This window comes from Tyto alba, unplaced genomic scaffold, assembly GCF_018691265.1.
Source record: "Tyto alba isolate M040663 unplaced genomic scaffold, T.alba_DEE_v4.0 Super-Scaffold_40, whole genome shotgun sequence".
Classification (NCBI taxonomy): domain Eukaryota; kingdom Metazoa; phylum Chordata; class Aves; order Strigiformes; family Tytonidae; genus Tyto; species Tyto alba.
The window spans coordinates 9042692-9065771 of record NW_024881316.1 but is presented as its reverse complement, the minus strand read 5'-3'; the positions used below and the strand labels follow the sequence as shown (position 1 = coordinate 9065771).

General features: G+C 36.2%; 1 pseudogene; it reads left to right on the top strand.

The window, feature by feature from the left end:
- Positions 1-10575, top strand: part of LOC116960942 — a 98581-nt pseudogene extending 88006 nt beyond the window's left edge.
- The last annotated feature ends 12505 nt before the right edge of the window (positions 10576-23080 follow it).

Below are 23080 nucleotides of genomic sequence, written 5' to 3'. Positions count from 1 at the left end.
TGTTGAATTTGGTCCCTTGGGTTTTATCTCATTTTATCTGAACAGTAAATCTGTAAAATGGGATAGCCTTCAATTTTAATGTTGTATTGCAAAGTACCATAAGATGTCTCGGCATGATAAGGTACTATAAAAGTTTAAGTAGCTGTTCTTGGGATAACTCTGTGGTAAGTGACCAACAGTTACATGCCAGTATTTAATTTGCTCTAGTTTTTCTTCTAACAAGTGGTATATAGCTTCAACAATATAAACAGTAGTGAACAGAATGGGAGAAGCTTTCTACTTTTCAGATGTTTTAGATATCTCCTGCATTCATAATACATTTTTCTCATCTTTCATCACAGATAACTGTGAATGCTCACTTTTTCCATTAGGAATCAGTGTTTATTTAGGCTGAAATAAAGCAGAGTACCTTTCTGTACTGAAATACTGAGATATAATGTAAAGTCTGAAACAGCACAGACTTCTCCAATATTTTTTGATGCATCACGAAGCTAAGTGGAAGCTGAATAGTGTGACAATTTCACATAATTTCATTTTACTTTTGTATTTAAAGTTATTTTTTGGAGTGTTAGAATAAATAGCAATATACTGAAAGCCTAAGGCTTATTTTACTCATACAGACCTTATCTTACTTCTTTAGGAGTACTCAGAATAAGAAAGCGGGTACAGTCTGTTTTTACGTTTTTATAAAATGTCCCCTGTACTTCTAGCTGTAGAAATCACACATATATTTTATGTTTAACACTTGTACTGTGATTTTTTCTATTAAAAAAGTTCAAAATCAGTGTGCATTTACTAATAGTATTATGTATCATCTTCTAGTCTTGTGTCTCTGTAATAGTTGCAGGTTGGAATGTGCTTAACTGCTTACATGTGCATGTAGTAAACATCAGTGGTCCTACAAAATTAATTATTTCTTTATACACAAATTTGTTTAACTATTATGTAAGTGAAAGTCTGTTAATGAAATTATTTCTTATGGTACTGAACTGAATTTTCATCATCAAGAATTTCCTTACAACCTTATGGTTTCTGTACAATCCCATGAGAATGGTGTTACAGTTTTCATGTTATCCAAGAGCTTAAGAAGATGGTGTTATAAAGGACTTGAATTGTTGAAATGAGTTTAGCAAGGAGTTTGGGTTCCTTGAATGTCATCTCTACATAACCTTGAACATGACAAATGAGGATTTGAAGAGCATTAATAATGTATGGGAAATGCAATCTATTTTCTGGCTCCACAGTCATAATTAGGTTCTGATAGAGCCGTCTGTACCAATTCACTGAGAAACTTTTATTTCAAAAAAACCTCCACTTTCCAGAGTATTTATCATTGATAGTGGGAAGACACCAAGGCCAAGTTTAGAAGTAAAATGATTTGGAAGTTGGTGCAAGTTAGTATTCTTTATACCAGTTATTGTCACCATTAGACAGGTGAGCCTAATCCATTTCTAACTAAAGCACGTTATATTATAATTTATGCAGAAAGGAACAGCTTCTACAGCACACTAGGCACCCATGAACCCGGGTCTATATATCCCAAGTAATTAGAAACAGTAAAAAGGTAGCAGTAGCTTCTACACTAATATTTTGCATTAATTTGGTGTCCTGGTTTTGAGTGAGTGGTGGGGGTTTTGGGTAACAGGGGAGGGGGCTACATTGGTGGTCCTCTGTGAGAAGATCCTCAAAGCTCCCCTGGCTCCAACTCAGACCTGCCTCTGCACCAAGGCTGAGACAATCAGCTGCACCTCTGTGATAATGTATTTAGGAAGGGACCTGGGAGGAGGAGTTGCGACATCTGTGTGAACACCAAGGTCAGTGGAGGAACAGAAGAGGAAAGGTAGAGAAGTGTGTCAGAGTAGAGACTCTCCTGTATCCTGTGGTGAGATGGCAGGGTGGCCCCACTGCCACCACCCATGAAGATCTATGGCGGAACAGACACTGATACATGATCTGTGGGGGACCCCACATGATCATTAAGGTGGCTGTACCTGAAGCAAGCCAGGATATTGTGGGAAGAAGCAGCCCCTGCTGTTGTAGTTCAGTGCTGGGAGGATTGCAGTATGCAGGGTGATCCATGCGGGAGTAGCTCAGGAAGGGTTGCAGCCCGTTGGGAGGACTCATGTCAGAGAAAAGTTGTGGAGGATTGTGTCCTGTGAGAGGGGGACCACACTGGAGCAGGAGGAAGAAGTTTCAGAAGGTCCTCTTGCCCAAAGATGGAAGAAGCATCAGCACTGGCTGCACCCCCCATTCCCTGCCCCTACATCACTGAGGGGAGGAGGTAGAGATATCGGGAGCAAAGCTGAGACTGGGAAAAAAGGAGGGGTGGGAGGAAGGTGTTCTTAGGATATGGTAATACTTCTCACTGTCTTACACTGTTAAGTGGTGGTGTTGTTAGTGTCTGTAACAAATTTATGTTCTTTTTTTCCCTTCCCCTAATGAGTCTGTCTTTTGCCCATGAACACAATGTATGATTTATCCCTCCTTGTCCTTACCTCAAATCCCAAGTCTGTGTTTATTTTCTCCTTATCAGCCCTGTGGGGGAAGAGGGAGTAAGCAACTGTGTGGTACTCGGTTGCCCTCTGATCTCAAATCATGATGGTTGGTAACCCAAAATCTACTACCTATGAAGATTTAATTCTTTCAGGGCCAAAGCCAGGTAAATCTGGCCAGAATTAAATCTGGCCAGGCATATGAAAGTCAACAAAAAGAGCTTTTACAGGTACATCAGTGATAAAAGGAAGAGTAGGAAAAATGTGGGCCCTCTCCAGAAGGAAAGGGGAGACTTGGTCACCTGGAATATGGAGAAGACTGAGGTATTCAATGACTTCTTTGCCTCAGACTTTACCAGCAAATGCTCCAGCCACACCATCCAAGATGCAGTAGGTAAAGGTGGAGACTGGGAGAAGGGAAAACTGCTCATTGCAGGGAATCAGGTTCAAGACAATCTAAGGAACCTGAAGGTGCACAGGTCCATGGGACCTGATGAGATGCATCCACAGGTCTTGGGGGAATTGGTGGATGAAGTAGCTAAGCCACTATCTACCATGTTTGAGGAGTCATTGACAGTCTAGTGAAATTTGCACTGACTGGAAAAGGGGAAACATAACCCCCATTTTTAAAAAGGGAAATAGAGAAGACCCAGGGAGCTATAGGCCTGTCAGTATCACCTCTGTGCCCAGCAAGATCATGGAGCAGGTCCTCCTGGAGACTATGCTAAGGCATATGGAAAATAAGGTGGTGAATGTTGACAGCCAGCATGGCTTCACTAAGTGCAAATCATCCCTAATTAATTTGATGGCCTTCTACAATGAGGTTACAGCACTGGTGGATAAGGGAAGAAAAATTGTCGTCATCTACCTGGACTTGTGCAAAACTTTTGACACTGTCCTGCATGATATTGTTGTCTCTAAATTGCAGAGAAATGGATTTGATGGACTTGATGGATAAAAAGTTGGCTGGACGGTTGAACTCAAAGAATTGTGATCAATGGCTCGATGTCGAGGTGGAAAGTGGTAACAAGTGACTTTCCTCAGGGGTCAGTGTTGGGACGAGTGCTGTTTAATATCTTTGTTGACAGCACAGACAGTGGGATTGAGTTCACCCTCAGGAAGTTTGCTGATGACACCAAGCTGTGTGGTGCAGCCAGCACACTGGAGGGAAGGGATGCCATCCAGAGGGACCTTGACAGGCTTGAAAGGTGGGCACATGCAAACCTCATGAAGTTCAACAAGGCCTAGTGTGAGGTCCTGCATATGGGCTGGGGCAATCCCATGTACAAATACAGGTTGGACAATGAGTGGGTTGAAAGCATCCCTGTGGAGAAGGACTTGGGGGTACCAGTGGGTGGAAAACTGACCATGAGCTATCAATGTACACTCACAGCCCAGGAAGCCAACTGTGTCCTGGGCTGCATCAAGAGAAGTGAGGCCAGCAGTCAAGGGAGGTGATTCTCCCCCTCTACTCTGCTCTTGTGAGACCCCACCTGGAGTGCTGTGTCCAGCTCTGGGGCCCCCAGTATAAGACGTGGACCTGCTCAAGTGGGTCCAGAGGAGGCCACAAAGATGATCAAGGGGCTGGAGCACTTCCCTTATGAAGACAGGCTTAGAGAGTTTGAGTTGTTCAGCCTGGAGAAGAGAAGTCTCTGTGGAGACCTTATAGCAGCCTTCCAGTACTTAAAGGGGGCCTATAGGAAAAATGAGGGGGAGTCTTTCTCAGGAAGGGTAGTGACAGGGGGAGGGGTAACAGTTTTAAACTGAATGAGGGTAGATTTATGTTAGATATGAGGAACAAATTCTTTATTGAGAGGGTGGTGAGACACTGGAACTGGTTGCCCATAGAGGTTGTGGCTGTCCCTCCCTGGAGGTGTTCAAGGCCAGATTGAACAGGGCTCTGAGTAATCTATTCTAGTGGAAGGTGTTGCTTCCCATGGCAGGGGGGGTTAGAACTAGATGATCTTTAAGGTACCTTTCAACCTAAACCATTCTGTGATTCCATGCTTTATTATGATGACTGCATGATATTTTCCAGAGCTGTGACCATTCATTTCATATTAAAATTACTTATAGTCAAACTTACATAGCTATAAAGATACTTTCTAGAAAGAATAATAACATATTAAAATTTTTTCCCCCTACATTTCTTACATAATTTTTAATGGCTAAGAGTAGTACCAGACTACAGCACTGAATCCTAAGTGGGATGGTATTTGCAAATGAGAAGGGACAAAACCTGGATATTTAAATGTAACATCTACAGTTGCGATAAATTATTATAACCCTTAATAAGTATTCTTTAATTTCTTCTTTAAAAATTTATTCCTATAGATCATTCCATGTACACATACCATAATTTTAAGTGGACCAAAAAAGCAGCTAATAGTACATCTTGTTTCACTGATTTCCTGATGACACTATTTTGCAAACGATAAAGCAAACCACTACCAATGAAGTGTACTGAGCTGTGTTCCTGCAGTGATGGTTTGTGTAGGAGAAGCTGTGATCCACTGGAATACTTTGCACTGGATAGTTTTCTTTGATCTGAGCAGGAATAAGTGCTAATAGTAATTTTCTACATAAATATTCCACTACAACATTAAAATACTATGCTAGTGCCCATTTATGCTAGTGGCAAAGTTAATGCTAAGATGCTGAACAGGATAGGGTAAACTCTTTAAACTATATTAAAAAAAAAAAACAAAACAAAAAATTCCTTAGTTATTGATTCAGGTAATGGAAACAAAAATGAGGAGATTGCAGCCAGTAGACAGCAATTTCTTTCTGCTACTACTTCCTCATCACACAACAACGTTTAGTTTTAGACTGGTGCAATAGTGCTACTGCCATATTTTCTGCAAAACAGATGTCTTACAGAGATCATATATTGTGTTTTAGTTCCTCTAACAGATATTTTTTCCTATGTATCTGTCTATTCATCCACAAAATTTCTGTTGTCACAGTAAATTATCAATTACTAGAAGACAGTGATATTGGTTATTTTAGCATGAGCATATAAATATTGCAGTGGTTTCATTGTATCTGAGAAAAATTACAGTTAACAAATGTCATATATTAAAAATGCAGAACTTAGAGGCCGTAGAAAAAGGAAAACCTGTCAACAATTTATTACTGGTAGGAGGTATTTAATTAAGAACAATTCCTTCAAAAATCTGTATTGATTGTTGATGGTGAGGTGCTGTCAATGAGAGGCTGCAGCGGGGGCTGCTCTGTGAGGGCAAATGCTCTTCACAGGCAGAGCAGGAGGAAGCAAATATGAGAAACAGCGGAGGGAACACCAAGGCCAAGGTTAGAGGAAGAGGAGGAGGAGCAGGTGCTCCATGGAGGAGAAGGTATTCCCTGCAGCCCTTGGAAAGACTGGAGCAGATATACACTGTAGCCTATGGAGAGCCCACACCAGAGCAGAGAAAAAGTGTGACAAGGAAGTGGCGGAAGAGAGAACTGCTGCCTACTGGCCACAACCTCCCCATTTTTGTTTCCTGTTATCTGAATCAACAACTAAATATTTATTTAAATTGGCAATATAACCATTTTCCCCAAGTTGAATCTGTTTTGCCTAGGACAGTAATTGGTAAACAAACTCTCTGTCTTTATCTCGACCCGTGAACTTTCTTGTTTCTCTTCTTCCTATTTATTCCCAGCTGTTCTGCCAAAGACGGGGGGGGAATCAGTGAGCAGCTGAGTGGGAGTCTGGCTGCTATACAAGGATAACCCACTGGAAATGTAAGTAAAATATAAATTTGGCTCTGGTTTGGCTCATTTGTATATTTCTGCAAAACCTGCTTTACCCAATGTCTCTTGGAATTTGACCCCCATGATCAAATCATGGTGTCAGTATTTGCTTTTTGCTTTATTACCTCTTCTCATATCAATGGGTCTGGGAAATAAGGTTCAGTCTATTATTGATACTAGGTTATATCAGAGCTTTGTTGGAAACATATATGCGATCCAAAAAAGTACTTCATTCCCTTCTGTGTAGGATAATGTTTCTCAGTTTTACGGACCTCCCCTGGATATAAGTTCAGATCATTTTACAGTAAATGTAAATTAATAGTGTACATGGAGATCTGAAAATGACACAATGGTTTTATTCAATGTAAAGACTGAGAGATTACAAAGCATTTCTGGATAGGGAATAATTGCTAAACGCATGTTCAGTCAGTGTCTTGGACTACCCAATGTATACAATAGTAGAAATGATGCAGTCTGTACTAGTCCTGAACAAAGAAGTTTCAGTTAATAATCACAACAGTGGGGCTCTGATCTCTAAAGATCAATGTTGTATTGTTATCAGACTCTTTAAGTAAAGAAGTTGGAGGTGGTTTGAATCCTTCAGGAAGTTTTTCATTTTTTTGTAATTTAGTCAACATTGACAGCAAAAGCAAAATGCGCCTGCAGTGCTACCTTGGGTGAACCCGTTTCTGAAGGAATGGTTGTACCAGTGAACTCTTCTATTTCTTTGCTTTGCCACATGTCAGAGTAATGGGCTGCTTCCCAGCTATGAGGATAAAAAGACCAAATACCTATGGACACCTGTAATTTTCTGTGCTGGCAGATGGAAGCCAGGTGACATAATTTAGGCCTTTTTAAATGGCAAGAGGCACAAGATTAGGCAACTGAATTAACCCAAGTGATGTTATCAATGAGAGACTTGACTCAGCTCCCTGCACGTATGTGCCCTGTGACCTTTTATGTGCTCTGGGTTTACTGCATGGCCTCCGGTTGCTGATCCAGCTGGAAACAGTTCATGATTCCTGTGTCATGTTTGCTAGCTGTGCAAATGGCAGCTCAAACAGCATTAAACACTTATGCACAAGCCTCTGGGGTGACATCTAGTTTAATATTAAGACATCTATCTATGTTTAGAGATCTAGATGTGTGTTGGATGTTTAGATTTTTCTAGTCAGTGTTTCAATGACGCCTAGGGAGCAAATCCCCTGACAAACTACAATGTTCAATTGTATACATACAGGGGGATTGTGAGACTGGGAGGGAGGGATCAGAGGAGTGAATGAATGTATGACAAAGTGGAAAATACAAAGTGTGAAATGTTGATCTATTTAGGAAAAAGCTTTCATGAAAAGTAGATGATAGAGCAATTTTTGACAATTGAAGCATTATTTTGCTTTGTCTTGGCAAAAAACAGTATAGAAAGGTCATAAATCTGTAAATGGAATAATACATTTTATAATGGAATTATTTTATAGTTGAGGATTCTACTATCTTTAAAAATTCTAAGAAAATTGCAGGTATTTTAAAGGAAGCAATTTAAACAAAAAGATTCAGAATCAAAGGTGTCAATATTTTCTCAGCAAATTGGAGCTCTAAACAAAACAGCTTTGTATTCCAGGACTTGCATATTATAAAATATTTGATGAAAAAACTCTTCCACTGAGATTCTTTGCTATAAGACAGTATTAGGAATTGGAAAAGGAAGCCTGTTGAAAGGCCACAAAGAAGAATTAGTAAAAATATTATGAAAAGTAAGTCAGAAAGTATTCTAGGATGATATTAAGCAACTGCAGATTTAAAAAAAAAAAAAAAAAAAAGGAAAAAGAGAGGTTGAAACAAGAAAAGAAAAAGGAGACGATATCTCCCACAAGAAACTTTGAAACTTTGATCTGTCACCTGCAGTGGAAGATGGACAAGCATGCTTTTAAAGGTGGTTCATTACCCCTTTTATTTCAGGAAATAAAGAGAAAAACAGCAGGAGAGCTTGGAAATAGTTTCCAGAACTGAAATTCTGACATCTCCCTCCTTTACATATTGTCTGCAGAAGCTTATGTGCTCTGGACTAGGTTTCACTGCACCCAGCAGCCTGAGCAGGAAACACCTAACCTGAAAAGAAAGGCTGTGTTTGTCTCCCACATAGCAAACAACTCTGAGATCAGAGTGCTTCTGAAAGCTGGACTCACAAACAAGACTGATTTCTTGATTTTCAGGTCTGTGTCACCCTGGCTTACTGCTGAAGTGAACCTAACCCTCTTCTAAAGGGTGACATGAGTTCATATGTATGGTGAGGTGAGGAGCATTGACTGTGGGAAGACTGGGGGACAAACAGGGAAAAGAGGGAGGAGACAAAACTGCAGAAGTTTCAGGAATGCTTGAGAAGGCTTCTTGGGCTGGTTTCTCACGTTATACTGGTTTGTTATAGATGTTGCTTCTGATATTCCACTCAATTTAATTGTGAAAGTATTCATCACTACCAGCTGAGGAGGAATTAAAATCAGTGACCACACAGTGATCAATTAGTCACATCCTTTATTAAAGGGACCATTTAAATGAATGAAAAGAATCCAGTGATTTGAAAGGAAATGAGAGCACGGCATAATATTACAGTGTTAAAAAACAATGCCAACAACAGCAATGTTTAATAAATGATCTAGTCTTTTGTTTTATAAGCTACTGTGGATCTTTAAGTAACCAGCAAGGAAGATTCTGTGGAACATGGTTGCCATTACACAAGCTAGTCAATCTATTCCATAAGTGCTGTTCTGTGTTTTGCTGCTGGTAATCATAAAGAGCTATTCCTGTGTGAACCTTCCATTAATCTCCAGCTAGGCTGTCAAAAGTATGATGGATTTGAAAAAAACTGTACTTTTTCTTCCCTTCCTTTTTTTTTTTTTTTTTTAGTACCAAGTACTCAGGCAATATGATGATCCAGCCCACATTTTATACTAATCAGTAATTTTATAATTATTGACAATTCAGCTAAAGTGCAAGCATCATTCTGAACTATATTTGAAGAGTTTTCTCTCTGACTACTGTGTTGTAATAAATCTATTTTCCTGTCAAACAGATTGAAACTGGATTTCTTCACTGCATTAAAAATGATAGCTGTGATAAGAATGTATCTGGTGGCAGAAGCTTAAACAGCTCAATTTAGGTGCTGTAGAGACTCTGGTTAGTCCTTGGTGACTTGCTTATAAGTTATACACATAAAATCTTTTTTATTTTTCTTGTCAGGTGGGATTAAATGTCACTGTCAAACTTTGACTTGATTGACATCTTGCAATGGAACAATTAAGTTATTTTTTTTCTTTGTATCTGCTTGGTTTTTCACAAGCAATAAGTGTAAACTGAGAATCTTGGAGATTAATATTCAGAGCTCTGTGTGGGTAGTTTGCACTAAAAATAATTAGTGGTAACAGAATTTATATTTATGTCTCAGGCTCATTAGAACACTTAGAACTCTTGTGTGTTCAGCTTTTTTTTTTTTTTTCTCCTTAGTTCTTGGAAGTCAACATTTAAAATTTAGTAAAAGTATATCTGCCAGATGTACTAAATATAACTTTCATTTCACCACCTTATGTTAAAAAATGTTGCCTAAGTGAATGCCTGTACGGTAGTAAACACATTACAGTACTGGTATAAGACTGAGGTGTCTGGACCTTGTTCAGCCACAGTGTTAGGAATACTATGGGTGACTATTCAGTGCACAGGTAGAGTTAGGGGCTTAAGGGAGCTGGAGTCAAAAAAGCCAGCAAACTGGACAGGTATCCACATGCTTAAGTGAAGAAAAAAGCAACAAGAGAAAAAAGAGCGAGCTTCAACTCCTGCCTCTTTCCTCGACACAAAGTACATCCACAAAGGCAATTTGGAAGTGTATCTGTTATGTTATTCAAATGCACTTATCCCTTCAGCTACATGCACATATCCAGAGGATATGAATGTGTGTGTCCATTGGAGTTATGTAACATGCAGGTACATTTTCATATGACTGAAGCTGTCTTATTTAGGTTATGTTACAGGCAATTGTTGTATTCTAATTGGTTGACAAATGTACTACTGTTTGTATGACTAGGACTCTGTGTAACAGGCTCCTTGGCCCTTTTCATTCAAGAAGATGTCCAGTACTTCTCAGTCAAAGTAAATGATTCAGGCATTTCCTCTTCCACTTGGGTTTTAACCTGAGATAATGTGGACATAAATACACAGACCATGTTAACTTTACCACCAGGAAAAGTTAGTACACCTGCGAAGCAGCTATGGAGCTCCAGAACCAGTAGTGTCAGTGTTCCAGGATGCGTCACCATCTCCTTTGCTAGAAAAAGCCTGAGAAGTACAGAAGGGTAATGAAAAAATAAGGAGCAGAAGTTGTGGCAATTGAAGCCTAAGCTTATTCTCTAACTTCTGGCCATTCTTCCTTTATGGTAATGATGCTATTGTAAGAGCATATTCTGTTCATATGCAGAGATAAGCACGTAACCAGTCTGAAGCATGCAGAAGCCAAAAGAAAGACTCTCAGGGGGTTCATTGAGTTCTAGTTCCATTCTAATGCACATTTCAATGGACATCACAATTTAGACTTGTGTTTCAGGCAGCACAAATCATGCTATAGTATTAGAAACTGTTTCAGTTCATGATGAGGTGGTTAATAAGCCTTGAAGGATATAAGATGCACTCAGAAGAATCAAAGCAATGATACTTAGCTGAGTCACCAAAGAAGACTTCTTTCCTCATCTATTCTGGCATCTGTTAAAATGAAGATATTTCAATCTATTCCATTAATGACTGATTAATGATCTATGGAATTTCTCTACTTGCTGAAAATATGCCCACAGAATCACAAGCTTTTTCATGACTGCTTATTCTATTTTATGACGGTATCCCAAAATACTTTGCTGTATATTACACATAGAATATATCTACCTCAAAAAATTTTTGCAGCCTCTAGAAGTATCATAATATTGTCTTTGACACTCTTGCTCATCTTTGTCACATACTATTTTATTTTTGTTTCCATGTTTGTATTTCTATGTAATCCTATAATTACATGGATTTTTGTACCTTAACCTCTGATTACTTTTATAAGCTAATTACTACCAATTTTCTCTCAGCAATCAGTGTACATGGTATATTACATTGAAAATATCATATTTATTCCAACATTTACTACACACTTCATACAGTTAAATGCATGATAAAATATTTTCTCTTCTTCAAATATTTTAAGAAAATCATTTCTCCACCTACAATAACAAATCTAGTATTTTATTCCCTCAATAAACACAGAAGAAACAAAACCCAAACAAATAAAACTCTCTTTATGTTCCTTTAAAAGTTGGTTTGTTTTGTTTTTTTTTTGGTTTTTTTTTTTTTTTTTTAGATAAACACAAAATAAACAGTTGTGATATTTCTAAAAGACAGGTCTAGAACAAAACATTTTGCTTTTGGTTATTTTTTTTTTCTAAAAAAATGAAATGTGAAGTGAGAGAGAATAGCTAAGAGTTTTGACACACTGAACATTTCTGGTTTGGTTTGTTGTTTTTCTCACAGTGAACAACAAAATATTATCCTAAATCCCTTTTGAAATGAAAAATGCGGCTCTCAACTCTACTTTTATCTTAAATGCCACTCTAAATCAGGTCAGTGTTTAACAGAATGGTGCCTCTTGAAGATCCAGGAGCAATTGAATTGCAATATTACAAATAATGTACTTAATAATAAAGCAATCTCAATTAGGTAACGCATTAGTCAAGTCAACAGTTTTTGCCTCTGCAGAACTAATCATGAATCCACATTCATTTATGCTGCCACTGACATTGATCCAATATATAATACCATAGCCACTTATTCCTTATTTATACATATTTGGGGAGGGAGAGCAGTATAGTCTGTAGATAAGTGATGTCCACACTTTGGAATTCCTTTTCATTCATCTGCACACTTTTAAATACTGTTCAGAAAAGACCTTATATCAACAGTTTGGTGAGCTTTTTAAGTGAATTTATACCAAGTTCTGTAATTGAAGATTTTAAATTGATTAGTCCATTAGCAAAAAAGTTACAATCTGGAGTTTGTAAACCGTGTAAATTAAACTTCAAAAAATATTTTCAGAAATGCCTGTACCATACAATCAGACATTAAAACAAGTCTGTAAGAATATAATCACATGAAAATCTTTTAGCACACATATATACCTTGTAAATATATTAGAACTGTGTGGAGCTTCCTTCAAATTCTCATGACAATGGAACTTTTGAGCGTAAATCACAACAATATAAATTAAAACTCACTGTAGGTGGTTTTTGTTAGGCATAGACAAGTCTTTGCCTATTATAAGGCACATATAAAGAAAGAAACAATCTTGTATATGCTATTCCTTTCTCAACATATCTTAGGAATAAATTAGCAAATTAAAAGATAAGTTAGCTCTAAATACACAAATAATTGTTATTTAAGCATACTTCTTTAGCTAAATGTAAATGTCAAGGTAAGAAAATGTTATCTGAATTAAGTTAAAAATAATCTGGAAGTATAAAGTTCATCCCATGAAACACAAGCAGAAGGAGTCTAACCAAACTGGTAACAGACAATTGTGAGTATGCAGATTTGAGGAGAAGCAGCTATCTGGGTGGTCTGATGTGAATTGATTGCAAGAGATACATTATCCTAAATGGGATACCAGATATCCAAGCAGAGAAGAATGTATAAACATTAAATGTGAATAGAGTGCTGCAGACAGAGAATCCTTAGGGAAACAAGAAGAAACAAAAGAAATTTAAACATTGATACTGGTTGCATTGTATCAAGGAAAGACAAAGACCAATAACTTCAGCATAACCTGAGGAATATCTGTCCTTCTATCTGCAATGAAACCTTACTTCTGTGGTCAGAAGAGACTGTCATCATGATGTAATCTGTCCTCCTAACCATAAAATTAAGCTCAATAATTATTTCAGTAAGCATCTACCTAATGGTTGAACTACTGTTCAATTTTTGTTATTTTTGGATTTTGAATAGATAAATTAGTCATCAATTTGGTGAAAAATAGATGAAAAAAACCCACCATGATTAAAACAATACTGAATTTAGGCTTCACATCCCTCCTGGCAGAAATTATATGAATTTAATACTGTAATTGTTTATTTGGCTTTCCTCATGAATAGGCAAGGGATGGAGAGAAGAAAAAAGGAAGGAACCTTCAGAAGTGGATGTGTCCTGGGGAGAAAGTTTCTGTTTTTTGTTTTAATAACAACATTGTTTTTCTTTGACACTCAAGCTGACTCCACTGCTTGCATTGGATGCCAGATCAGATGCTCCTATGACAACATTAAACTGAGTGAATGGAAGGAGAGGAGCGAAAGAGAAGAGTACTTCTTCAAACAATAATAGAACTGCACATTTCTATGCCAAATGCAATAACTGGTAAGGCATCCCCAGTTTTATGAAAAGAGATGTTCTCATGTAGAATTAAGAGATTCAGAAAGCATTTCTTGCCTTGGCAAATTCAGTAACCTACAGTGGTATCTGTTGAAAACAAACATCTTAGAAGTTGAACTTTTCCATTGTCAGCTACCTGACGTTGTCTGCTGAATTAAAGGGGTCTCTAGAAATCACTTGTTTCATTAAAAAGCTTTTATATGATAGCAAGGATGAAAACAATAAAACACAACTAGATCTATTCCATAAATTAATTACTTATTTGGAATACAACAGACTCTAGGGAAATAAAACCTTTGGCAAGAATAATTCTCACTATCCAGAAAGGAAATAATTCTGGGAAATGAAGCAAGAATTTTGATAAAGGTGCCCATGCAAAAAAAAAAAAAAACTTTCATTTACTTACCGTGGTTTTGCTGTTTCCTAAATAAACTGGTAATCCTAGCCTTTCATTGTGTACAAAACCTGCAAATGTTTCTGTTGTGAAAAATAGATCTTCTCCTTTCCTACAAAGCATAAAAATATTTAATGCCATTTTAAGCCCCAAAAAACAATATAAGTGGAGAATTTTTTCAATCATTTGATAACCCTATGGAGATATTTTGAAATTTTAAATTCAAGTAAAAAGGCAATTCAAGCAACTTCATGATTCTTTCTCCATTAGAAAAGGACGGTAATTATTTAAGCAAAATTTGAGAAATTCTAAAGCAGTACAGAACTTAGTCTCATAGGTAAATCACAAGAGAGAAAGTACATGATGTTAAGATTCTAAAAGTGAAGTTAATTTTTATATGTTGAATTCATAGGACTTTTTATTTAACTACATTGACTATATTTTTATGCTCTCTGTACAGCTTTGTCCAACTGATATATAGTTTTGATGAATTTATTGAGGAGGATTTTTCTTTTTCTCTCTGTTCAATTTAACTTTTCTGATCTGGTAAAAAAAAATAGTGCATGTATGAGTTTTGACTCCCCTACTGTATGATGGTGGTATCTAGTCAGGTTAGAGACCTGCAGCTTGAAGAAATGAAAAGCAGACGCCACTCTGTTATCTGATGACAGCTACTGTAAAACTTAATGTAATTTCTTTTTTTGTTTAAGGTGTAATAGGGCCTGTTGTAGCCAACCAGCTTTCTAATACTTAACCTCTTTATCTAACCTCATCTTTTGTGTTAGATTAGGTATTTTGCTTCCCTTCTTGATAAAAGTTCTGACTGAGACTTCCTGTTTGCTTTCAGTACATATTTTTTTTTTTCCTTTACAGTATTTCTAATTCACTTTCTCTATTCCCATTCACTCTGTTAGAGCTTTTTTCCTTCTCTGGCTTGAGGAAAAAAAAAAAATAATAAAAAAAAAGGGACTGTCCTCCTGCATTAGATATCAGGTTTTTTGCAAATGAATTTTACTTCTTTCCTGTGGATCCTTTCTTAGCAGTTTTCTAATTTAGACAAAAATACATCTCATAATTTCTTCACAATTTACAGTAGATATGATTAAAGAGTCTAATGGAAAATTATAAACAGTTTGTTGGGAAAAATTGAGGTAGTTGCTTTCTGATTTTTATTGGGTCTATTTTAACATTAAAACTAGCAAAACTTGAAGTATATGAGGAAGCTTAAATGTTTATGTTATACTCCACTTGTACATGCTAGTATTTCTTTGTTGATTTTGCTTTGTATTATCCTTGACTATAAGAATCACAAACATTAACAATTAATGGCATAGATTAGATCATCTGATCTATTTTTATCCTAGCACTGGGGGGTTTTGCCCGTACTGTATCTGAATAATTTGTCCAGTCTACTTTTACATGACTTTTCCAGTTCTTAAGATTTACATAGCTATTTCTGATGATATTCATCCAACATTTTACTGTACTCTGTTTCATCAAAGTACTTCTACCTAATATGCCCTCAGATTATGCTAAAAATGCTTTTCTGTTCCTCAGGCAAATTTTTGACCACTGAAATGCATAGCCAACTTGCTCTGAAGCCAATGGAATGTATGTGTTAAAGGATGAATCTAGCTGTTAATATTTACAGTAATTCCCCTACCCTCTTTATCATTCTTGAATCAATAGAGACTATATGGCAAATTTCAAATGAAAACAGACATGTGTCTTGGTGTCTCTAATTCAGGTATTATAATAAGCACTTTGTCAGCACCTATTTCCCAAAAGAATATCCATAGTTTATAGAAAATACACAGAACTCAATGTAAAATGCATGGAGAGAGGTAAGAACTACAGAAAGACACATAAAAGAATCTACATACAGCTGCTTAGAGCTCATAAATAGGGAACCCTTAACGAAAAAATGTAACTAAGCTCTCTCCCATCATTGACTTTGTGGCTTCTCAGCTCCTTGCAACTGCTTCTAGCCACTCAACATACAGCATCTCAAATACTCTTTTTGAGGAAACAAGACTTATTCTTCCATTCTAAAGTATAACCCATAAAAAAAATCATTAACAATTAAAAAAACAAAACAAAACAAAAAAAAAAAAAAAAACAAAACAAACAAAAAAAAAAAAAAAAAGAAAAAAACACAAAACTGCTCATACTGAGGAGACAGGAGCACCAGACTCACAACAGTAACTCCTACACCCAAGGGAAAATCTCTGAGCATTGCTCACAAACTTTCCTCTTTTAGAAGCAATCCAAGGTGTGTACAATGTTTAATTATTTGTGGACCAACAGGAAAACAAAACAAAATCAGAGGACAATTACCTTTCTAGTAAACTTATAACAATTATTTCTGATGTATTTTCTCCCTATAAATATTTTTTTTTTTAATGAAAACTGACATTTTCAAATAGTCTCATGACTGCAGAAGCTGTAATGAAGGAAAAAACAACCATTGTTAATAGTAACTTAAAAAAAATAAAAATTAAAGTTGACAGTACTCACATGTTATGTTTTTCATCCAAGGACTTAAAAGGATTTGATAAAATTAAATTAGGCCTCTCAATACTCATGAGGATCATACAGTCTGTTCTTACAGAATGGAATAGAGAGATTTGGGAAGGTTAAATATTTCACCTAAATTCACAAAGCAAACCAGACTTAAAGCTGAGAGAACTCACTAGTTCTCATAAAGTTCCATTTCTCTGCTCACTGTGTGCCCTCCCAAATTTCTGATATTTCTATTCAACATAAACTCAAAACACCTTCATACAGTTCTGAACTTTCATATAACACTCTTTCTTTTTGGTACATTCTCCCACTGTTCTCTTTTTATCTTGGATATTCAGCATATTCTATGTTTTCTGTAAGTAAAGTTTGTAATTATATAAATCAACCTCCTTTATTTTGTCACAAATTAAGTAGTTCTGCAATCCTGGTAACAACCGGTCTAATTCTTATTTATTGTTTTCTAAAACAATCAATAACAGACAATTGCGTGCAATAAGCTTTTCTGATATTTTTTTTGAGTTTCAATTCTTCTTTCAGCTTCAGGATTGGAGTCTGTTCCTAAGAAATCCATGACAGACATCTGCATTGTGGCTGGAGGTTCATCTCTGAGGGGTGAAGTTTCCATGTCTCTTTATATTTTTAATTTTTGTAACATTATTTTAACAATCATGCATTGCCTATATTAGTTTATAGCTTCTCAGCGAGTGATTAGAAAGTTGGGAAATGACTTGTCCATGTCACCTATTCTTTCATACCTAATAAATATTTGGAAGTAATTCTTTTGGACCCACCATTTTGTCAACATCTCAGTTAATCTTCATTTCTAAACACATTATGATCAGAAAACTATTACACAAATCTCAATTCCTCTTCCAGGATGTTTCCTAGATTTGATTTTCATGTGAGAGGGAATAAATTCACACTCACAGTAATGTCAAATTCATCCACCACATTATTTACCACACTGTTGTTTTTTTTTTTTTTTTATTCTGAGTATGAATCTTCATTTTTTTCCTGCTATTCAAGAAAATATCTCATGGTGTTTTAGATGCCCCTGATTAGTTTATCTCAATTTAGAAGGCTTTAAATGGAGACATCAACAAACAGAAACAGATTTTTGTCCTCCAATCTCTGTGTTCTGTGTGGTATATATTTTCTCAAGAGATGAAAACTTGTCTTGAATCTTTGATTTTATCAAAAGCTTTACTACTAAATAACAATTCAATTTTTTTGTGATAAGTCAGCTAAGAGGTCCAAATTAGTATCATCAAACATATACTATAACATCCATGTGTTATTTTCACTAAAAGAAAAACACCCATGGAAAAACTTAGTTCTAGTGCAGCTGGGTAAATTTACAGCTGTTTGTACAAAAGTTTACTTCAACAGTATCTCTTTTTCAGGGGATTTAAATAGTATGTATTGGAACTGTTCTAAAGAACAACACTTGGTGTATTAAAGACTTACAGTCTGTGTAGGTTAGATCTCATTCCCAGGGACAGCATTCAGAAGAGGTGATCATGCAGGCATCTCTTTGGTTTGGGGTGAGATCTATCATAGCTAACTTAAGACATCTAAAATTAGAGATCTAACTAAATCTTGTCATGGACACTTGCAGATGACAGTTCATCACAAGGGAAATTAATGGAGGAAATCTTGACCTGTGAGAGTATTTCTCTCTTTCCAGTTATGAAGGTCATCTAGATCACTATTTCAAACTAAATTTCTTATTCTCATTGACTCTTATCTTTTATATTTATCTCTTTTCTTTATTGTACTTGATGAAATTTCCTGTTTTCTTACTATATGAATTCCTCTGAATAAAAGTTTCTTTCACAGAAGCATATTTTTCAACATTTCTTACAACTGCTTAACAGAAATATTGAGGTATAACTAGACAGTTTTTAGAACGATTAAGGGTAATTTTGATATTTTAGGTGAAATCTCTTGATAATTTCTTGGTCCTTTCTCAGCTGTTTAAGAAAGATAAAGATGAGTATCTCAAGCACAAAATTTAGTCCTACCAAAAGGAGTTTCAAGGGTATAACATATGTATTATTCACAGTGAGATTATTCTTTGGATGAGTACTACACTAATGACAGTGTTCACAGTATTTGTGTATTTTTCTGTTCTTTTAATTTTTTCAGTGATAAGTACCAAATAATCTGAAGAGCTTTTAAAAGCAGTTCTATTATTGTTTTCTTGTTTTGTTGTTTGTTTTTGTGTTGTGTTTTGTTTTGTTTTGTTTTGTTTTGTTTTGTTTTGTTTTTTTTAAATTATCTCTTTCTTTTTTTCAGCGTATTGTATTTGTGAGATTATGGATTAGGTAGTAGAGCAAATTTTCAGTTTCAGATAGTTAGTGAGGCGATAGGTGCACAAGTCCATCTGTTGTGAAAATCCTTCCATCTTATGTGTTGCACATAAAGTACATTCCAAAATTTTTGGTTCTCTCTTTTTTATCCTCTGGAAGGGAGAAGACAGTTTTGGATAATCATTAATTAAATCAGACTTCCAGAGGAGAAGTGATAAAACCAGCAACCACACTGAGTATCATGTTGGGCTGCTGGCCAACAGAGCCATTTGATTAGGAGCATGGAAAGGACGAACTGTAATGTGAGACTGGTATGCCTTGTGTAGGAGTGGGTGAAATGGACACAGAGAATGGCTAACAGACAACAAGAATATCTGACAAGGCAGGGTTAGCTGTGTCCGGGCTCCTGAAAGCTGGGGCAATCGTTGGAAACCAGACCAGTGGAAAAGCAGCAGATGAGGCTCTCCTTCATCACAGCTTATTCCTCCTCCTTCATCCAGTCCTACTTCATGAGAATTTCCACTTATTTAAGTAATGAGCACACTGAGTTGTTCACAGAACTATCAATTTCTACTTCAAACCAGATCAAGAAAGGACCTCTGGCCGACATGTTGCTTCCCTCTTCTCTTTTTAGTTCCCTTCTATCTCAAATTTATTAATGAACACGAGGAGTTGTTCAAGAACCATACAAAATCCTTGTGCTTAAGGAAATACAGTAAATTCCTGAAGAGGCATCAAGCTGGAATCTGGAGGGAGGCAGAAATGCTCCAGAAAGAGGTGAGAGACCACATAGTCTGACTTGACCTAAGAACATTATTCCAGAAGCATGAGGCTGTTTACAGCAAGTACCCGAAGACACTTAACTCTCCTATGCCAATCACTTCAGATTTCTTGGTATTACACCGAGAAACTCCATACAGAGAGCGGGTGAATTAAGTTCTGCTTAGGGCTAATTATCACAGATACACTGATATACACAGTTGTCTGCTTTTGTTGTCTCTCGTTAAGACACCTTTCTGAAGGTAACTTAGAAGGCATTGTGTTGCATAACTCCTTATGACTTCATCTCTTGTCTGTATTGCCTAACTTACTCCACATCTTTATCAAAGATGTGTCATCTGAGAGTGATGCATCCTTGTTCTTGCAACAGGAGCAATCAGAACAGGAGAAAGGTAGTAGATGTACCTTAAGCAGATCCTGGAGCCTGAGTCACTGTGTCAGGCAAGGAGTGATCTTTCATAGCTTCACGTTTGCAGCATAGAGTATTTTACTTTGTTGAAAAATTTAGATGACTTTTCAGGTTTTTTCCTTTCTTAGATGTTTGAATACCTTCGTGCTCATTATAGGGAGACAAAGTAGTAAAAAGTCTATTCAAAACTAAAAATTTGATTAGACAGGAGGATTTCTATGTGCAAGGTTTTGCTGCATTCAGTGGAGAAGATTAAATCCTTCTCAATCTGTTTCTATTAGCCTAAAAAAGACATGGTGATAACATGAGATTTTGCTGGTAGAAGCTGTGTGCAAAATGCATGGCAAATTGGAATTCGCTAGAATCCTTAGTTAGTCATGGAAATACCTTGTTGTTATCCAGCTGAATTAAATGACTGATTGTGTGTGTAGCCAGAAAACTATGATTAAAATATGATTCTCATTTTAATGGTTTCATCTTAAATTTCTTTGTTTGTTAGAATTTTAACTAGTATGAGCAATTAAAATTAGACTCTTGATCTGCATTTGAACAATATCATGAAGACTTTGAGATGCATATTACTGTGATATGTTCTTTCATATAATAACCCAGGCTAAAAGGAAAAAAAAAAAAAAAAAAAAAACACAAAAGGAAAAAAAGTAAAAAATTAACAGTGCAGTGCTGAGATTTCCTTTTGATAATAACTACTATTCCTTCCACAAAACAAAAAAACAACAACAAAACAAACAAACAAAAAAAGTGGTCAAGATGTTTGGAGGCAGAATATAACAGAAAAGCAGTTATTTGTACATCACCTTCTTTTCACTATTCTTTAGTCTTGAATGACTCCAGAGCAGATACTAGTGTTATTTTAGTTACTGTAGGTGGTAAGATTAAAACACTGGTTGGAGCATCATTGGTCTTAGACAGAATACCCAATAAATAATGTGTGTGTGTTGTATGGTCCCTTAAGACAGCTAATATATCCGTGTAGCTCAGCAACTACATTGCCTCTCCTTTGCTGAAGAGGTATTTGGATGCTTAGTCAGAATAATTTAGCAGTTCCTCTGAGAAACCTGAGCTGTTCAAAGAAATGTTATCAAGGCTGAGGATCTCATCTGATGTTTTTCCACCTCTTCATAGATTTTTTTTCTTCAAGCCAGGCTCATATTCTACCTGACGTGCTGAAGTTCCTTGCTGCAAATCCAATTTACCTTCAAATATTTGGCACTGCTTCAAGGAAAATGATCAAATGATCAAGTTCACCTTGATCCCTTAATTTTGAAATTGCTTGGCTTGCTCTTTTTCCCACAGTGTTGGGTCGAGATTTTCTTCCCAGGGTGAGTTTCAGTTCATATTCTCTGTTTTCACCAGCTGAGTTGCAGATTTGTAGTACGTCTGTCAATTTGTTTTTTTTTTTTTTTTTTTTCATGTGTCAGGCTGCTTGCCCTTGAATGTTTGCCAGTATAAGAAAAAGGGAAAACAGCTAACCAAGTAAAGGAAGAAGAGAATTCCAAGTATGCAATAAAAAGATGAGTGCAAAAGTAAATGGATTTTTATTTATTTATTTATTTATTTATTTCAGTTTCTGGGCTCAAACTTAATCCATAAACTATTTGAATCTACAGCTGTGAGAAATGGCACCTTCAGGAGAAGCCCTTCTGTCACTGACATCATACTTAGCAGGAATCTAAGGAAAGCAGAATGGCCTGATGGTTTTCTTTCCTTTCTGTCACTATGTGAAAGAGCATATGGGGCTTGGAGTGCTAATTAAGGATATAGAACTGTATAAAGAAATTGTACCTTCAGCATTGTTCTCCACTGTGTGCATTATCTCAACCAACCATAGTTACTGAATGGAAAGCTTCACACTCTGAGTCTCCTCAGCTGAATGAAAGAGCCAGGATCTGTCAGTAGACAACTCATATCTAATGCAGATTAAGCATAAAGGAATACTAAAACTGCTATTGCCAATGGGTATATGCTTATATTAATACAGCCAAGGATCTGTGTAAATGTAGTCATTTCTCCATGATGCATTTTGCAATGGGGTACAGTATTATTTTTTCAGGGGAAGGCAAACTTCACTTGCCAGATTTTTAAATCTGATCATCCTTGATTAGTGATTTTGTAACTCATATTATTATATTGTAAATCATCAATTCAATAGGACAATATTTCTGTCTTAACATTATTTTCTTTTCATTATAGGTGGTCTTTCTCTTTAGCGTACTATGGCTCTCAATTCCTTTGTAGAGGACATTCACTTTCTCCATATAGAAAAAAATACTAAAAAGGAGCCTAGTGAAAGTAACCTGGTATTTCACCATACTAAATTTAGACAGTATGAATATTGTCCAATAACTTTTCTTATGTCATAACAATAATGATTCTCATTGCTCAGAATATTTTAAAAAACCTTTTTCTATTCATGGAAGGAGAAAGGAGGTCAAATACACTTGGAGAATGCTTTACAGTAAAGGGGAAAAGGGGAAATACAGTTTCCACTGGAAAGTTTGGACAGGACTAGAGTAGGACAAAGGGCATTTTTTCCCACCCTTTGTTAGATACCTCAGCAGGGATGAAACACTGAGTTGGAATAATTCACTGTAAGATAAGAAGGAAATTTAATTCAAGATATTAAATAACTTCAAACAATTATCTTTATTTTTGGATAAAACTGAGTCTTCTTTACATGTAGTTACTGTAATGATTTTGTAATATTTGTTAACTGACACATCAGAATACAAGTTTCCCTTTACAAATAAGCTGGTGTGGGTTGACAGGTTTTGTTTTGTTTTGTTACTCTTTTGGATTTACTAGAATGGGAATTTGCTGCTGATCCTACTCAATTTTTACAAGAAATGTGCATGACCACAACATAACTTACAAAGGGGATCATTTAATCTAGTCTAAATATATTATCACCTTTTAAAAATTACTTAGTCTTTTGAAATATTTAGTCCTTTCCTTCTTTCCT